Source organism: Pan paniscus, chromosome 11 (genome assembly GCF_029289425.2).
Source record: "Pan paniscus chromosome 11, NHGRI_mPanPan1-v2.0_pri, whole genome shotgun sequence".
In the NCBI taxonomy this organism is placed as follows: domain Eukaryota; kingdom Metazoa; phylum Chordata; class Mammalia; order Primates; family Hominidae; genus Pan; species Pan paniscus.
The window spans coordinates 119,123,885-119,139,259 of record NC_073260.2 but is presented as its reverse complement, the minus strand read 5'-3'; the positions used below and the strand labels follow the sequence as shown (position 1 = coordinate 119,139,259).

General features: G+C 44.0%; 1 protein-coding gene across 1 annotated transcript in view; it reads right to left on the bottom strand.

Annotated features, from left to right (window-relative positions):
• PLGRKT (plasminogen receptor with a C-terminal lysine) overlaps positions 1-4,560 on the bottom strand; it is a 60,316-nt gene extending 55,756 nt beyond the window's left edge. The window contains exons 1-2 of the mRNA XM_003823381.5: positions 4,404-4,560; positions 3,180-3,305 (exon numbers count right to left, since the gene is read on the bottom strand). The gene's annotated coding sequence lies outside the window, so the exon portion shown is untranslated. The remainder of the gene's footprint in view (positions 1-3,179; positions 3,306-4,403) is intronic.
• Between the last annotated feature and the right edge of the window lie 10,815 nt (positions 4,561-15,375).

The following is a 15,375-nucleotide window of genomic DNA, read 5'->3' as shown; positions in this document are numbered from 1 at the left end:
GCCCCGTCTGGGATGTGAGGAGCGCCTCTGCCCGGCCGCCACCCTGTCTAGGAAGTGAGGAGCGACTCTGCCTGACCGCCCATCGTCTGGGATGTGATGAGCGCCTCTGCCCAGCTGCCCCGTCTGGGAAGTGAGGAGCGCCTCTGCCCGGCCGCCCCATCTGGGAAGTGAGGAGTGCCTCTGCCCGGTTGCCCTGAATGGGAAGTGAGGAGCGCCTCTGCCCAGCCGCCCCATCTGGGAAGTGAGGAGTGCCTCTGCCCGGCCGCCACCCTGTCTGGGAGGTCAGGGGCATCTCTGTCCCACCGCCACCCCGTCTGGGAAGTGAGGAGCGCCTCTGCCCGGCCGCCACCCCGTCTGGGAGGTGAGGGGTGTCTCTGCCCAGCCGTCCCGCCTGGGAAGTGAGGGGCGCCTCTGCCCGGCCGCCCTTCGTCTGGGAGGTGGGGAGCGCCTCTGCCCGGCCACCCCGTCTGGGAAGTGGGAGCCTCTGCCTGGATGCCCCGTCTGGGAGGTGAGGGGCGTCTCTGCCCGGCCGCCCTTCGTCTGGGAGGTGGGGAGCGCCTCTGCCCGGCCGCCCCGTCTGGGAAGTGGGCGCCTCTGCCTGGCCACCCTGTCTGGGAGGTGAGGGGGGTCTCTGCCTGGCCACCCCGTCTGGGATGTGAGGAGCGCCTCTGCCCGGCCACCCCATCTGGGAGGTGAGGGGCATCTCTGCCTGGCCGCCACCCCGTCTGGGAAGTGAGGAGCGCCTCTGCCCGGCCGCCGCCCCGTCTGGGAGGTGAGAGGTGTCTCTGCCTGGCTGCCCCGTCTGGGAAGTGAGGAGCGCCTCTGCCCGGCCATTCTTTGTCTGGGAGGTGGGGAGCGCCTCTGCCCGGCCGCTCTTTGTCTGGGAGTTGGGGAGCACCTCTGCCCGGCCGCCCCGTCTGGGAAGTGGGCGCCTCTGCCTGGCTGCCCCATCTGGGAGGTGAGGGGCATCTCTGCCTCGCCGCCCTTCGTCTGGGAAGTGGGGAGCACCTCTGCCCGGCCACCCTTCGTCTGGGAGGTGGGGAGCGCCTCTGCCTGGCCGCCCCGTCTGGGAAGTGGGGAGCACCTCTGCCCGGCCACCCCGTCTGGGATGTGAGGAGCGCCTCTGCCCGGCCACCCCGTCTGGGAATTGGGCACGCCTCTGCCCGGCCGCTCTTCGTCTGGGAGGTGGGGAGCGCCTCTGCCCGGCCGCCCCATCTGGGAGGTGGGGAGCGCCTCTGCCCGGCCACCCATCGTCTGGGATGTGAGGAGCGCCGCTGCCCGGCCGCCACCCCGTCTGGGAAGTGAGGTGTGCCTCTGCCTGGCCGCCCCGTCTGGGAAGTGAGGAGCGCCTCTGCCCGGCCGCCCTGTCTGGGAAGTGAGGAGCGCCTCTGCCTGGCCGCCCCTTCTGGGAAGTGTACCCAACAGCTCCGAAGAGACAGCGACCATCGAGAACGGGCCATGATGACGATGGCGGTTTTATCGAAAAGAAAAGGGGGAAATGTGGGGAAAAGAAAGAGAGATCAGATTGTTACTGTGTCTGTGTAGAAAGAAGTAGACATAGGAGACTCCATTTTGTTCTGTACTAAGAAAAATTCTTCTGCCTTGGGATGCTGTTAATCTATAACCTTACCCCCAACCCCCTGCTCTCTGAAACATGTGCTGTGTCAACTCAGGGTTAAATGGATTAAGGGCGGTGCAAGATGTGCTTTGTTAAACAGATGCTTGAAGACAGCATGCTTGTTAAGAGTCATCACCACTCCCTAATCTCAAGTACCCAGGGACACAAACAGGGCCAAAGGCCGCAGGGACCTCTGCCTAGGAAAACCAGAGACCTTTGTTCTTGTGTTTATCTGCTGACCTTCTCTCCACTATTATCCTATGACCCTGCCACATCCCCCTCTCTGAGAAACACCCAAGAATGATCAATAAATACTAAAAAAAAAAAAAAAAGAAAGAAGATTGAGCTGTCTCAAGGTCAGTAGACCAGTTATTCTTCCTGTCATCCCACCACAATTCCTGTCCCTCTCCTACATGCCCCTTATTTCCATCCACCCACTGCTGACTGCCTTAGCCATCCTCCTCCAGTTTCACTCTCATTCTCTCCAAGATAGCATGTACTAAAGTTCTCAAAAATGGAAAAACATACAGATACTTAAATGTCCTGGAAAATGTACTTTTTAGATGAATGCACAGTAGTGTCTATCTTATGTAAGTTTTTAAGTGGGCTGTCAACTCTACAAGGGACAGAACTCCAATTTTTATTCTTAATCCAACTGGGTGGGTACAGAAGACCTTGAGTTAGTTGGTTGCATTTCAGAATATTGCAAAACTCAGGGGAAAGTTGCAACTGCTCTACCCTTCTCAACAATGTTGCTGACACCTTTTCTCTTTAACAGGCTGTTGAGTAGGGTTGTGAACCTCAGGTAAGAATGGCCAGTCTTAATTCATTACAGCCAGGATTCCCAAGTATTCTGTGGGAAGCCCAGCTAATGGGGTTCCAGGTGAGTGGGAGCTGCAAGCAAGACTTCAGTGACTTCCTTGTATTCTGACCAAGGATACACCTAGAGTTTCAGGGCTCTGTGCCAGAGTCAGCTTCAAAGCTGAGCACAGGATACCAAACCACTTACCAGGATGAAGAGGCACAATGCTGAAAAGGCCTGAGGTGGTGAGATTTCCCTCCCCCTCTGCCACTGTGCCACTCGAGCACCCTGTGACCAGAGTTAGAGGCCACTCACTGACAGCAGGGTGATTTGGCAGTTCTTTCCTTTCTCCAAACCCTAATAGTCTCATGTGACTCATCTCTAACAGCAGACCAGAACCTGCCTGAGGTTAGGAGTGACATATTATCCATCTTGATAGTCTCCATGGTGTCTACTTCCCCTAAATATTTGCACAAAGCATGAGAGATACAAGAAAAACTGTGGCTCAGGCCACTTGCCATTACTTATTTTTCTTCTGAACATAGGAGTGGATGACTAAATTTTTACACCTGCTGCAAACATTTCTAAAGAAAACAACTGTACTCTAGTACTATTCCTCCACATACCCTGTATATCACAGAGCTGTGTGCTTTAAAGTGCTCCTGTTTGTAAGGGGTTAGGATCTCCACTGAAAAGAGAGTCCTCATGTCAATCATCTGGGAAAGAAACACTGTCTGGGAAGTTAGTATTTAGACTTACCTCTTTCTGGGCCTTGCTCTCCTGGGTCTGGACTTGTAGTCTGAATGTGTTAGAGGACGCTCCCAGGTGGAAGGGTTAAAGGTGGAAGCCAAGCAGGAAGAAGAGCTTCCTTATGGGAAACCACACCTGAGAATAAATAAACGCATCACACCTTGTAAATTTCACCCTGGAGTTCAGTATTTTCAACATTCTTTCCTTTCCCAACTTCCCCATTCCTGGCAAAGTCATCTCCCAAAGTCTGGGAATATTCCCTAGGGTGTCCAGAACACTTTCAGCTATCTCCTCTTGCTCACAAAATATGTATCAGAAAATAAGCAAAAGTTGACCTTGCAATAGGGATAACTTTGATTTCACTCACTTGTATAAGTTAAGTCTTTTAAAAATTCTAACACTTTTTACCATGCATAAAAAAAAGTCTTGCTACTTATATAATTTTAAACATCACTGTGTCTCAGAGTGATGTTTTGCAGAGAATGCTGATTTCAATCCCTCTGTCTTCATTTTCCCTTTGATTCCTTCTGAGATCTTGGAAGGGGTCTTTAATGCTTCAGCCCTGCCTCAGGTGAGCTATAAATTACTATGGGAAGGTGTATTTCTGGGGAGGAGAAGTGGGGCCTGCAAGTTCCAGACAGCCTTTCTTCCGGTCACCTGTGAGTACCTAGATTTGATTTTACTTGGGGGGACATAAAAAATTAATTACATGAATTCTGTCATCGGGATTACTGCGCTGACTTATTTCCTGATCAGATGACACATTGCCTGAATGTATGACTGATCGTCTCACCACAATCATTTTCAATAAATATTTGCATCCCATTCAAACTAAGCCACATCCCCCTGCAAATTCCAGCCCAGAGCCCACAGCTTCCGGAGGTTTTCTGTAATTAACACCGCCCTCGCTCCCTGAGGCCAATTACTGTAATTGAGGTATTCCCCGCAATAGTGTGCTGATTTCTGTTGAGAGCACTCTGCCTGTTTTTCTCAACTCTATTTTAAAGCTACGCAGAGATCCGGAGTCCACGCCAGGCGACAAGAACGCGCTCTAAGGGAACGAGGTTGGCAACACCCTATCAGCACCGGGGGCAGTGCGAGAGCCAAGAGCAGGCGCTCACGAGGAGCGGGCGCCCAGCGCTGCCTGGCAAGCCCGGAGCCCAGGAGATCGCGCTGACTGACATGGCCGGGCCGACCCTTCTCCCCACCCGCCTGCGGCCGGTGTTCACTCACTGGGCGGCGCTGGTGCCGGGACCAGGCGACCGGTACACAGACCTCCAGGCCCGGGCTCCTTTCGCCCGCTGCAGGGACCGGGCCTCGCTCCGCCCAGCGTTGGGATTGGCGCCCAGCCACAGTAGATGACGCACCTCAGCCAATTCGCGCAGCCCTCGGCTTCTTTAAAGAGCCAGCACTTCCGCCAGAAGCCGGGTGTGTCCTTCCGGGCCAGGCTCAGTGTTACCAGAGGTGGGAGGGGAAGGTCAAAAGAGGCAAATTCAAAGCCGCGGCGACTCAGCTGCCAGATTTTTGAGGTGAGGCAGAGGAAGCGGAGTGGAATTCTCAATTAAAGGCCTCTGTCCCCTTATCTGTTAAATTGGCACTATTAAAAAGTCATAAAGATAAGACAGAAACGAGAAAGAACAGAACTGACTGCAATTACCCATTCTTTTTTGAACAGAGCCGTCTTTCTCCCCTGCTGCTCAGAGAGATGTCAGTCTCGTCTCAACCTCACCAGCAATTTCTATCTTGAATAAGCCAAGTCTCTCTCCCAGCCTGAGAGAATGCTTGAATTGTTGGCACTCTGTTCTTTGCTACCAAATGGCTTGCAAAAATAGCATGAACGTCACCAGTCTCTGGCCTTCAGGAAAGTCCCTGCTAACCACCACAGCGGTGGAGAAGGCGTCTAACTTTCTCCAGGCTCAGCGTGTGAGTGAACACCGCCCTGACCTCCTGGGCGCGCCCTGATGCTCTCCACAGCAGCCCTCAGGATTCTGGACTGTGGGTCCCACATTCCAGATACCATTTGTGGAATGGCTGGATGAGAAAATTGCAACAGCACCCTCATTTCCAGTTGAGGGAATGGGCGGGTTACCAGCAGGTTTGACACTCTTGAAGGGAGGTTAACAACTGATGCAAGAAGTAAGGAATCGTGTTTGAGTGCACAGACTCTAGCATAAACACACCTACCTTCAATTTCTAGCTCTGTCACTGTCACTCTGAATTTATTACCTCTGCAATAGGACTAAAGCCATCTAATTTATTGGATTGTGAGGACTAAAAGATAATATATGTGGGCATTTAGCACAGTGTCGGGCACATAGTTCGCCTTCCATAACCAGTAGTAACCAGTAACGGCGGGGAGCTGTTACTAACTATAGGGCTGAGGGGGTGGGGGAAGGAAGCAGTTACTAAAACAAGGCGAGAGCGGTAGCTGTGGCTGTACGAGAGTAACCAACTGGAACTGTGTCGTTCAGTAGAGGAAAGCAAGCAATGCCAACTTTTCACCAAGTAAGGTGAGATTCTATAGTTGTAGCCAGTGCTGAGACGTCAGCCCAAAGCAGGGACAGAGTGGAGAAGACCCACCTCTCTGTTCTCCCAGCTCTGATATCCAGCTGGGGTCTTCCACTGGCTGGATCCACCAGGAAGCCAGAAGACACTGGAGCTAGGTCTGTGTAGTCTGTAGAGGTCAGCCTACTAGGCACAATGCCTGGAGGGATAAATAGAAAATATCCAGCACACCGTTTCTTTTTTTGTTGTTTTTACACTTTAAGCTCTAGGGTACATGTGCACAACGTGCAGGTTTGTTACCTATGTATACATGTGCCGTGTTGGTGTGCTGCACCCATTAAGTCGTCATTTACATTAGGTGTATCTCCTAATGCTATCCCTCCCCCCTCCCCCCACCCCACAACAGGCCCCGCTGTGTGATGTCCCCCTTCCTGTGTCCAAGTGTTCTCATTGTTCAATTCCCACCTATGAGTGAGAACATGCGATGTTTGGTTTTTTGTCCTTGCGATAGTTTGCTGAGAATGATGGTTTCCAGCTTCATCCACGTCCCTACAAAGGACGTGAACTCATCATTTTTTATGGCTGCATAGTGTTCCAGCACACCATTTCTACAACCTTGGGTTTATTGTGTTTGGAAGCCTAGATCCAAAGGAAGGAATGCTTCCACTAGAAGACCCAGTCACTGAATTGAATTGAATTTCAATTCATTGATTCGAAAGCTGAAACTGCCCTCTGGTCACTTTGATTCCTCACAGTGACAGAATGGTATGATTCATCCCAAATACCAAAAGGAAATTGGGTTACATCTATATATTGAGGGCAAGAAGAACTATGCATGACACCTGGAGATTCACTGGGCACTTCTTAATACTGCCGTGTGCCATAATAATGATTATCAGATAACTGAAGTAATGCAGAAATTTCAGATCATGAAGAAATTAAAGTGTTGAAGCATACCAGATAAAAAAATCCTGATCTACCTAGGTGTTGGCATAGGGCAGGGGAAACATAAGTAAATGAGTAGGAAGCTATGATTATTAATTTTAGCCTTGCAACAAGCTCTAGAGGCAGGAATTATAGTAGCTCTCCATTTAAAATGTTAATTACTTCTTCCCTGACTCTCTTTTCCTATTACCCTGCATAAAGAGTACTGGTGGAGATAAATATTACAAGTTAGTTTCCAGGTGAGAATGTACCTGAACTGACATCCCCTCAAGGCAATATGGCAGCTGATGGGGCTTGTTAAAGAAAATCAAAGCTGGACAATAGTTGTAGCAGTAAAAATAGATTTTTATTCAGCAACTTTTGAAATAGGGGGAAAGAGACCTTGGTAAAGAACTGGGCTCAATTCTGAATACAGTAAGTATAAGTGGGGATTTATAGCCGAGGAGCAGGTTGTGTGGATGGGGGTGGGGTCCGTGGATGGAAAATTACTAAGAAGAGACACCAAGGGTAGGGGAAATCCTTGCTAAACTGACCTAACAGGATTCTTGCTAAAGGTAGGCCAGGGTAAGCAGACACCACCTGGGGGCTGGTGGGGGTAAGGAATTTGATCAGATATTGAGAGTGGTCAAACATTCAGGGTGGGAAGATCCTCTCTAAACTGACTTAGCAGGATTCTTGCTAACACTGATTCTGCAAGGATGAACACTGCAGCCCAAGGTCAATATCTAATCAAGGAGATGGCTTAGAGGAGCCTGACTAAAGTTTGGTCAAGGAGAAATCATGTCAGACTCTGTTATTCTCACATGTAAGGGATGAGCTGCTCTTCATCTGAGCAAAGGAAAAGAATAAATTCTGGGTGACAAAACAATTAGACTGTCTAGGTTTTCTGTTTGCCTTCCATCATATTCATTCTCCTCACTTCCCTGCCCTGTTCTATACCCCAAAGCTGACCTCTTTGGACGGCACCACCTGGGCTCTCTTCAGCTGGTTTCCATTTGAGTTTGGACAGCGGGAGGCATTCAGGGAGATGGGAGGCAGGAGGAAAAAGACATCAGGGTATATTTTCTCTGTTCTTTCTCTGTTTGGGGTTGAGTATCTGGTGGTGGTTGTGTTTCTCCACAATTGCAGCTCTTGGCAAGCAGTCCCTTCTCCATGGCTCCAGCTCCATGGGCTCTGGAAACACTTTTCTCCTTTGCTATGTAGCCTAGAGAGAGCGCAGTCTTCCTGCTGTTGCTAGACTCTGGATGACTCAACTGGATGGTCCTCTTAATCATACTCCTTTAAGTAGTGTCTTCACTAATATCTCTTTAATCAAACCAACTGAGTAAAATTCTGATTCCTGATGGATACATGTTAAACCGAAAACACACATTATAAATATTCTTGTATGTATGATGTTTTTCATAATTTTAAAACATAAGTGAAAAAAGTGACCATAGAAAAATATGCCCAGGAAATTGAAAAAAAAAGTCTTGGTATAGATATTGGACACATTTTATAAAATGTGGAGTAAGAGGGTTAAAGGAAATTTATTTCAGAATTAAATGGCATATAACTTTAACTGGTATGTGAATTATTTTCAGTTGTATGAATTTGTGAATATATATGTGTACATTTTTATGCATATATAAATATGTGTTTTATATCATCTTGCATTATAGCATAAGGATTTTTATGTTGCTACATTGCATTTATATTTACCATTTTTAACAGCTAAAGGATTTTCAATAAGTGTGTATGTAACAACTTCCATTGCTGGATATTTCTCAGTACATATATGTATATATACATATGTGTGTATACATATATACATATGTGTATATATACATATGTATGTGTATGTATATATACATATGCATGTGTATATATACATACATGTGTGTATACATATATACATATGTGTATATATACATATATACATATGTGTGTATATATATAAACACATATATATATGCGCATGCATATGTATACACTGAATTAAGTAGTATAAATATTTTAGAGAAAATTGATGTAAAATCCTCAACTCATTTGATGCTCCCTATCCCAGGACAGTAAAAATTGCTCAATATTTCCTGGGACCTCCATAAAGAAGCAGTTTTTCAAAAAATAAAGTGTTTGGAAGTTTAAGATGTGCCTAGCAGTGTCTCCTTTTAACAGAGATGCTTTCACAAGGATTTGAATTTCCCCATTGATCTGGGAACCAGGTTTAGCCAAGAACTTCAGTCTGTGAAGGACTGTAAATAGTTGCACAGTGTGGGGCTGAGGCTAGAACCTCCTTAATATTAAACCATTCTGGGATGGTGCTCCCCAAATTCTGGATTTTAACCTTCACTCCAATCCTGGGGCACCTCTGTAGCTTGGACATGACCTGAACACAAGCTTTGTGTAAGCCTTCTTTGGACTTCATCCATTCCTCAACGGTGACACCATGTGGCACTGTAATATAATGGCATCAGTGGACTCAGATCCTGTTCTCTCCCTACCTAGAGATTTTTAAGATTAAGATATGTAATTCACAACCATAAAATATACCACCTTAAAATGTACAATTTAATGGTTTTTCATACATTCAAAAAGTTGTACAACCATCACCATTATCTACTTCCATAATATTTTCTTCACCCTAGAAAGAAACCTCATACCTATTAGCAGCCACTCCCCATTCTCCCCATTCTCCCCATTCCCCCAGTTTCTGGGGACCCCTAACCTACTTTTTGTTTTTATAGATTTGCCTATTCTGGACATTTTATATAAACAGGAGCCTACAATCTATGGCCTTTTGTGTCTGGCTCCTTTTACTTAGTATGATCAAGGTTCATCCAAGTTGTAGCATGTACCAGTACTTCATTTCTTTTTATGTCTGATTAATGTTCCAATGTATGGATATACCACATTTTGTTTATCCATTCAAAATTGTGGGGCATTTGGATTGTTCCCATTTTTTTTGCTGTTATAAATAATGCTGCTAAGTTTTTATATCAATGTATGTTTTCAATTCTCTTGGGTATATATGTAAAAGCAGAATTGCTGGGTCATATGGTAACTCTGCATTTAACTTTTTGGAGTTGAACAAATACACCATGCCAGCAGTGAATAAGGATGCTGATTTCACCATACCTTTGCACAATAGTTAAGAGCATAAACACTGGAACCAGATGTCTGGGTTCGAATCCCAGCTGTGCTATCTCCTAGCTGTGTGGTTTAGACAAGTTACTAAAGCTCTGTGCCTCAGTGTCCACATCTCTAAAATAGAGGCAATAATAGTACCTTCCTTACAGGATTGTTGTAAGATTTAAATGAGCTAATATGTGTAAATCACAAAAATAGGGTCTGACATTTTGTAAATGGTATATGTTTTACCATTGCTGCTATTTTAATCTTTATTATAATTATTGTGTTTTCTTTTGTTAATTTGATAGCTTTAAAAGGTAATGATACAGTTTATTGATGTTTGTTATGAAAAGGAGTAATTGGAGAAGATAAAAATATAAGGGGTAATAAAGTCAAGGAAGCTTTTTTGAGCTGAAAATGATTATATTTCAGAGTGTAACCTGAATAAAACTGAGGCTTCACATGGCTCAGTCCATGCATGTAATAGCATTCTAAGAAAACATAAACTGAATGAAAACGTAAACTGTGAAGCATGAAGAATAATGAGGGTCTTCACCTTATGCTTTCTGAAGGAGTCCCCGCAAATGCTTCACACAGCATATTGAACAAGAAACTCCTAAAATCTTCTCTAGATATTTCTCTCTTTCCTATTTTTTCCCACTGACAGGAGCACCTTATATCTATCCTCCTCAACTGCGAGGGCACTACAGCACTATACTAAGCCCCTGTTAACTTCCTTCTCTTGAAACCCATGCAACTCACATGATCCTATTCTCAGCCTGTGAATCTCAGCCTCCTGCAATCCTGTGAAATTCAACTTGGTCTCCTACTCTGAATGTGTATAAAAATAACAGAGAACAGTTCCTGAACTCTGATGAGTAAAATGATCTACCTTATTATATGTGGTATTATAATAAATAAATATACATTAATTTCTTTCCCCATTTTCCAGCACACAGCTCCTAAAAGACTTATAACTTCCTGAGTGATAGGTATGCTAGGTAAATTTTTTGTTCTATGTGATCTTCGACTCCAGTTCTTGACACAGAGCTCCTGATCCCTTGGAATTTCCATAGTGATAGGAGCATCTTTCGTTCTCCTGAAGTAACTTGGTGGGCTTCTGGATGGGAGCTGGTCACAAGAATGACCAAGCCATGATTAGAAGCTTGGAACTTTCAGCTCCTACCTCATCCTGTGAAAAGGGGAGAGGGGCTGAAGATTGAGTTAACAATTGCTAATGTGTACATGATGAAGTCCCCATAAAAATCCCTAAATGAGGGGATTTGGAGAGCTTCTGGAGGTGCTGAACGTGGAGGTGCTTGGAGGGTGGCCTATCCAGTTCATCTCCAGAGTTCACACACTCACCTAAGTGCTGATGCCCACCTGATGGCATTTCTCAGCCTCTGAGGATTTCCTTCTTCGTACTTAGTCAAAAGAATGCTCTAATCCAGTCTATCATTGATGGGCATTTGGGTTGGTTCCAAGTCTTTGCTATTGTGAATAGTGCCGCAACAAACATACGTGTGCATGTGTCTTTATAGTAGCATGATTTATAATCCTTTGGGTATATACCCAGTAATGAGATCGCTGGGTCAAATGGTATTTCTAGTTCTAGATCCTTGAGGAATTACCACACTGTCTTCCACAACGCTTGAACTAGTTTACAGTCCCACCAACAGTGTAAAAGTGTTCCTATTTCTCCACATCCTCTCCAGCACCTGTTGTTTCCTGACTTTTTAATGATCGCCATTCTAACTGGTGTGAGATGGTATCTCATTGTGGTTTTGATTTGCATTTGTCTGATGGCCAGTGATGATGAGCATTTTTTCATGTGTCTGTTGGCTACATAAATGTCCTCTTTTGAGAAATGTCTGTTCATATCCTTCGCCCACTTTGTGATGGGATTGTTTTTCTCTTGTAAATTTGTTTGAGTTCTTTGTAGATTCTGGATATTAGCCCTTTGTCAGATGAGTAGATAGATTAAGGAAATATGGCACATATACACCATGGAATACTATGCAGCCATAAAAAAGGATGAGTTCATGTTCTTTGTGAGGACATGGATGAAGCTGGAAACCATCATTCTCAGCAAACTATTGCAAAAACAAAAAACCAAACACCGCGTGTTCTCACTCATAGGTGGGAATTGAATAATGAGAACACTTGGACACATGGTGGGGAACATCACACACCGGGACCTGTCGTGGGGTTGGGGGAGGGGGGAGGGAAAGCATTAGGAGATATACCTAATGTAAATGACGAGTTAATGGGTGCAGCACACCAACATGGCACATGTATACATATGTAACAAACCTGTACGTTGTGCACATGCACCCTAGAACTTAAAGTATAATAAAAAAAAAGAATTCTCTAATCCATGGAATAAGTGTTGAGTAATGAAATTCTGATATTGTGTTTAATGATATACTGCACTATTCAGAATATTTGTACTTACCTTCGAGTCTCTCTTCTAAAAGATGCCAAACCCCCTTACACGAAGTAGAAAACAACGTCAAATATCTAAATATTGTATCTTAATAATGTTCAAACATTAAATGTTTCAAATATTCCAATGTTTAGAATCATAAAAAAAAAATAAGAATTGTTTTTTAAAAAATGCTCTAAACTTAACCCACAGCCCTTCTTGTGAATTTCTCCAAAATAACTGGAGCCTGGTTAATAGCGAGCCTCAGGAGCATGGCTTTGAAATACTGTCAACATACTGCCACCAATTTCTCCATTTCCAGAAAAGACTGTAATTTTTTCTTTAGAAATCATGATTTTCTTGATTGGTTTAGACTGGTTTCCAGTAGTTCACTTACCAGGAAAGTTTCTGTTTTGTTTTTAGACTTCCTTAATTTAGAGAATGCACATAATATTGAAACTGGCTATAGTATCCTACTCTGGAAAAGCATATTAAATACATACAAATATATATTTAATGTATATAAATACAAATATATATGTAATGTATATAAATATATACAAATATATGTGTGTGTGAGTATGTATCTTCCTTGATTTCCTTTTATCCATTACCACTAATATCCCTCAATAAGTCCTACTGGTTCTACTTCCAAATTATATTTTGAACATGGTCTACAGAAACAGCTCCTAAAGATTTTCCAGCCTCCATGAATGTAAGTCCCCTCCATATTCCATTCTTCATACCACAGCTAGAGTGGTGTTTTTAGAACATTCATCAGGCAACTACCCTGCTCTAAGCCATCTGGTGGCTTTTCATTGCAAGTAGAATCCAACCTCTCCCCTAGTCCTCAAGGCTCTTCATGATATGATTTGACCCTCCCATCCCTCTTCCTCACTCTCTACCCACAATTCTCTTCTTTTCATCCTTGGAACTTGCCAAGCTTGTTCCACCCTTATAGTCTTTGTACCTGTCTCTTCCCATGGCCAAATATGCTCTTTTGGCAGATCTTTCCATGGTTATCTTCATGATTCATTTCTCAGATATCACCTCTTACACATTTCCTGACCACCATAACTAAAGGAACCTCACACCTGTGCACTATACCATATTGCTCTGACTTGTCTTCTTTTTTCTTTTATAGGACTTTTCAGTATCTGAAATTTTTATTTATTAATTTCTGTTTGGAACATATCTCTCTCAGAGCAGAAAGGTCTTGCTGTCCTTTCAAGGAAATGGTGGGGAAAAGAAAAAAACCACTTCTCATTCTTTTATTATGAGCCTACAAAAATAAATGGGTTAAATGGGTTCTTGATCCAGTTCACCTTAAGTGTGGTTACCAAAGGAAATGATTCACAAGGTGACTATTTCATTTGTGTGACACTCACTTATGTTATTAGTTCTAGGATATTAAATCAGGAAATATTTTCTAGGATCCCCTGAAAGAGTATCTCTCAATTGTAAACTTTATCTTTAGTGGCATTTTGTTGATTTATTGAGATTCCCTAGATTTAAAATATTTACCACAGAGTGTTCCCCAACTCCCACAGCATTTATCCAGGCCATAACTACTTATGTCTGGATTTATGAACTTATTGTGGGTAGGGGAAATTGTTGGAGGCCTCATCTTTGTTTTAAAGTACCTGTGGCATGGGGTCTGCCCTTTGAAGGCAAGAGCTCTTCACCTGCCCAGCTCTTCCACAGCTTAGGATAGGAAGGAGAGAGACACAGTGTGAGCGAGAGAAGCATCTGATTGTGAGTGTCAGATGAGGACAGCTGCTACTCTCTGGTCACCTATACATGTTAATTACCCCTGTCATTTAAACCATTGTTTTGTGTAACTAGAACAAAGTATTCTTTTCCACGAAGTCTGTTTGACACGAGACACATATAGGATGTGAGTCTATGACAAGGGTAGGGGCAACAAATGTGAGGGGTTGGATGGGAACAGAGGAAGAGAAATGAGCATTGCATAGGGCAGTGGTTTAAAACCCTACATGATCAAAAATAGAACCTGGAGACAAATCTTGATATCGTCTTTATACATAATGAAATGCATTTTAAAATATTCGATGCAAACAAAGCAGTTTGTCATGTCTTTTGTTTTGAGTCTCTTTAGTATATGCTGCTTTTGAAGATCAAGAACATTTACTGGAAATTGCTCCTTCACCAGGAATTTGCTCACATCTCTTCAGGTCCACTTATAAGATCTTGAAATCAGCCCTCCTGAGATCAGTACAAATGAGGATCATCTCTCCTGCTTTAGAAGCAAAAGTGGCAAGCAGGGTAGACAGAGGCAGAAGGAAGGATGGTATTGATAAATCAGCCAAATTAGATGGAAGAAAGCGAGTTACAGCTGTACTTGCAAAGAACTCTTGGCTCATTTTTTCCCTTAAATATTAAATCACTAGTTTTCAAAACTTCAAATGTGAACATGACTCACCTGAGGACAATGTTAAAATGTTGACCTCCAAGACCCTGTCCCCAAGTTTGGATCCCAGGCAGAACCCTGGAATCTGTATTTTAAACATTAACCCCAAGTCGAGTGTAATGCAAGTAACCATCAGAGACACTCTGAGAAACAGCACATTGGCAATGATGAATTTATATGTCTAAAAATGAATAGAGTAGGTGTTACATGAATAGGAAGTGGTGGTATTCAAGATGACCAGAGTATCTAGCTCTTCAGCCCTGGCTCCCCACTGCTCTTCTCCCATCTCAGCACTTCTCCATCTATTTCGTCCAAATAAAAAAATTCACACAGAGTTTCAGGACTTATCCCCCCACTCATTAACCATCTGTTTTGCTTTACATATTTTTCTGAGGTAATAAAATTTCTCTTTTTCTAAACACAGCCTGTTTTTCAATCTCCGGATAGTTGATCAATTGTATGGGAAAATGAATGGCTGAAGGGTAGAAACAGGTGGGAAAGATGAACAAAAACACAAATCCTCACATTACTAATACGCAAATCACTGAGCAGCAAGCTGAGCAAATACCCTCAATTCCCATCAGCAACTTTAGAGAAAGGCAAATTCCGTTTGCCTCATTGATCATTTAGGTAGACCCTGAACACTGCTTTCATAAAACAAAAACAAAATACCCATCCTCAGTTTAAAAAATTATTCATAGATCATCCAGGCCATCTAGGAGGATATGATTTAATCCTGGCTACTTGGTAAATTATTTGCCCAAGTTAACTCAGCTAGTTAGTGGTAG